Source organism: Triticum dicoccoides, chromosome 2A (genome assembly GCF_002162155.2).
Source record: "Triticum dicoccoides isolate Atlit2015 ecotype Zavitan chromosome 2A, WEW_v2.0, whole genome shotgun sequence".
NCBI lineage: Eukaryota > Viridiplantae > Streptophyta > Magnoliopsida > Poales > Poaceae > Triticum > Triticum dicoccoides.
The window spans coordinates 348,000,732-348,005,007 of record NC_041382.1 but is presented as its reverse complement, the minus strand read 5'-3'; positions in this window follow the sequence as shown (position 1 = coordinate 348,005,007).

The following is a 4,276-nucleotide window of genomic DNA, read 5'->3' as shown; positions in this document are numbered from 1 at the left end:
CATATTTGTAACTCAAAACAGGAACTGCGGAATAAACGGAGACTGGCGAAGGACGAGGTGACAATGCGCGTCGGGAATGGTTCCAAGGTCGATGTGATCGCCATCGGCACGCTACCTCTACATTTACCTACGGGATTAGTTTTAAACCTCAATAATTGTTATTTAGTACCAGCTTTGAGCATGAACATTGTATCTGGATCTCGTTTAATGCGAGATGGCTACTCATTTAAATCTGAGAATAATGGTTGTTCTATTTATATGAGAGACATGTTTTATGGTCATGCCCCGCTGGTCAATGGTTTATTCTTATTCAATCTCGAATGTGATGTTACACGTATTCATAGTGTAAATGCCAAAAGATGTAAGGTTGATAATGATAGTCCCACATACTTGTGGAACTGCCGCCTTGGTCACATTGGTGTCAAACGCATGAAGAAACTCCATGCAGATGGACTTTTGGAGTCTCTTGATTATGAATCATTTGACACGTGCGAACCATGCCTCATGGGAAAAATGACCAAGACTCCGTTCTCCGGAACAATGGAGCGAGCAACCAACTTATTGGAAATCATACATGCTAATGTGTGCGGTCCAATGAGTGTTGAGGCTCGCGGTGGCTATCGTTATGTTCTCACCCTCACTGATGACTTGAGTAGATATGGGTATGTCTACTTAATGAAACACAAGTCTGAGACCTTTGAAAAGTTCAAGGAATTTCAGAGTGAGGTTGAGAATCAACGTGACAGGAAAATCAAGTTCTTACGATCAGATTGTGGGGGAGAATATTTGAGTCACGAATTTGGCACGCACTTAAGGAAATGCGGAATTGTTTCACAACTCACGCCGCCTGGAACACCTCAGCGTAATGGTGTGTCCGAACGTCGTAATCGCACTCTATTGGATATGGTACGATCTATGATGTCTCTTACCGATCTACCGCTGTCATTTTGGGGTTATGCTATAGAGACTGCCGCATTCACTTTAAATAGGGCTCCGTCAAAATCCGTTGAGACGACACCGTATGAATTGTGGTTTGGTAAGAAACCTAAGCTGTCGTTTCTGAAAGTTTGGGGATGTGATGCTTATCTCAAGAAACTTCAACCTGAAAAGCTCGAACCCAAATCGGAAAAATGCGTCTTCATAGGATACCCTAAAGAAACTATTGGGTATACCTTCTACCTTAGATCCGAAGGCAAGATCTTTGTTGCCAACAATGGATCCTTTCTAGAGAAAGAGTTTCTCTCGAAAGAAGTAAGTGGGAGGAAAGTAGAACTTGATGAAGTATTGCCTCTTGAACCGGAGAGTGGCGTGGCTCAAGAAAATGTTCCTGAGGTGCCTGCACCGACTAGAGAGGAAGTTAATGATGATGATCATGAAACTTCAGATCAAGTTGCTACTGAACTTCGTAGGTCCACAAGGACACATTCCGCACCAGAGTGGTACGGCAACCCTGTCCTGGAAATCATGTTGTTAGACAATGGTGAACCTTCGAAGTATGAAGAAGCGATGGCAGGCCCAGATTCCGACAAATGGCTGGAAGCCATGAAATCCGAGATAGGATCCATGTATGAAAACGAATTATGGACTTTGACTGACTTGCTTGATGATCGGCGAGCCATAGAAAATAAATGGATCTTTAAGAAGAAGACAGACGCGGATGGTAATGTGACCATCTATAAGGCTCGGCTTGTCGCTAAGGGTTATCGACAAGTTCAAGGGGTTGACTACGATGAGACTTTCTCACCCGTAGTAAAGCTGAAGTCCGTCCAAATCATGTTAGCAATTGCCGCATTCTATGATTATGAGATATGGCAAATGGACGTCAAAACAACATTCCTTAATGGTTTCCTTAAGGAAGAATTGTATATGATGCAGCCGGAAGGTTTTGTCGATCCTAAGAATGCTGACAAGGTGTGCAAGCTCCAACGCTCAATCTATGGGCTGGTGCAAGCCTCTCGGAGTTGGAATATTCGATTTGATGAGATGATCAAAGCATTTGGGTTTACGCAGACTTATGGAGAAGCCTGTGTTTACAAGAAAGTGAGTGGGTGCTCTGTAGCATTTCTCATATTATATGTGGATGACATACTATTTGATGGGAAATGATATATAATTCTTGGAAAGAATAAAGGCCTACTTGAACAAGTGTTTTTCAATGAAGGACCTTGGAGAAGCTGCTTATATATTAGGCATCAAGATCTATAGAGATAGATCGAGACACCTCATTGGTCTTTCACAAAGTACATACCTTAACAAGATATTGAAGAAGTTCAATATGGATCAGTCCAAGAAGGGGTTCTTGCCTGTATTGCAAGGTATGAGATTGAGCACGGCTCAATGCCCGACCACGGCAGAAGATAGAGAAAAGATGAGTGTCGTCCCCTATGCCTCGTCCATAGGGTCTATTATGTATGCCATGCTGTGTACCAGACCTGATGTAAACCTTGCCGTGAGTTTGGTAGGAAGGTACCAAAGTAATCCCGGCATGGAACATTGGACAGCGTTCAAGAATATCCTGAAGTACCTGAAAAGGACTAAGGATATGTTTCTCGTCTATGGAGGTGACGAAGAGCTCGTCGTAAAGGGTTACGTCGATGCTAGCTTCGACACAGATCTGGATGACTCTAATCACAAACCGGATACGTGTATATTTTGAATGGTGGGGCAGTTAGCTGGTGTAGTTGCAAGCAAAGCATCGTGGCGGGATCTACATGTGAAGCGGAGTACATGGCAGCCTCGGAGGCAGCACAAGAAGCAATCCGGATGAAGGAGTTCATTACCGTCCTAGGAGTTATTCCCAAAGCGTCGGGCCCGATGACTCTCTTCTGTGACAACACTGGAGCTATTGCCCTTGCCAAGGAGCCCAGGTTTCACAGGAAGACCAGGCATATCAAGCGTCGCTTCAACTCCATTCGTGAAAATGTTCAAAATGGAGACATAGATATTTGTAAAGTGCATACTGACCTGAATGTCGCAAATCCGTTGACTAAACCTCTTCCTCGAGCAAAACATGATCAACACCAGAACTCTATGGGTGTTCGATTCATCACAATGTAACTAGATTATTGACTCTAGTGCAAGTGGGAGACTGTTGGAAATATGCCCTAGAGGCAATAATAAAATGGTTATTATTATATTTCCTTGTTCATGATAATTGTGTATTGTTCATGCTATAATTGTGTTATCCGGAAATCGTAATACATGTGTGGATACATAGACCACAACATATCCCTAGTGAGCCTCTAGTTGACTAGCTCGTTGATCAATAGATGGTTACGGTTTCCTGACCATGGACATTGGATGTCATTGATAACGGTATCACATCATTAGGAGAATGATGTGATGGACAAGACCCAATCCTAAGCATAGCGCAAGATCGTGTAGTTCGTCTGCTAAAGCTTTTATAATGTTAAGTATCTTTTCCTGAGACCATGAGATTGTGCAACTCCCGGATACTGTAGGAATACTTTGGGTGTGCCAAACGTCACAACGTAACTGGGTGACTATAAAGGTGCACTATGGGTATCTCTGAAAGTGTCTGTTGGGTTGGCACGAATCGAGACTGGGATTTGTCACTCCGTATGACGGAGAGGTATCTCTGGGCCCACTCGGTAAGACATCATCGTAATGAGCTCAATGTGACTAAGGGTTGGTCACGGGATGATGTGTTACGCAACGAGTAAAGTGACTTGCTGGTAACGAGATTGAACAAGGTATTGGGATACCAACGATCGAATCTCGGGCAAGTAACGTACCAATTGACAAAGGGAATTGTATACGGGATTGCTTGAATCCTCGACATCGTGGTTCATCCGATGAGATCATCGTGGAACATGTGGGAGCCAACATGGGTATCCAGATCCCGCTGTTGGTTATTGGCCGGAGAGTTGTCTCGGTCATGTCTGCATGGTTCCCGAACTCGTAGGGTCTACACACTTAAGGTTCGATGACGCTAGGGTTATTAGGAAGATTTGTATGTGATTACCGAATGTTGTTCAGAGTCCCGGATGAGATCCCGGACGTCACAAGGAGTTCCGGAATAGTCCGGAGGTGAAGATTTATATATGGGGAAGTCATCATACGGTCACCGGAAATATTCAGGGGTATACCGGTATTGTACCGGGACCACCAGAGGGGTTCCTGGGGTCCACCGGGAGGGTCCACCTGCCCCGGAGGGCCTTATGGGCTGTAGGTGGAAGGGAACCAGCCCCTAGTGGGCTGGGCGCCATTCCCCCTAGGGCCCATGTGCCTAGGGTTTGGGGGAACCCTAAAGGGG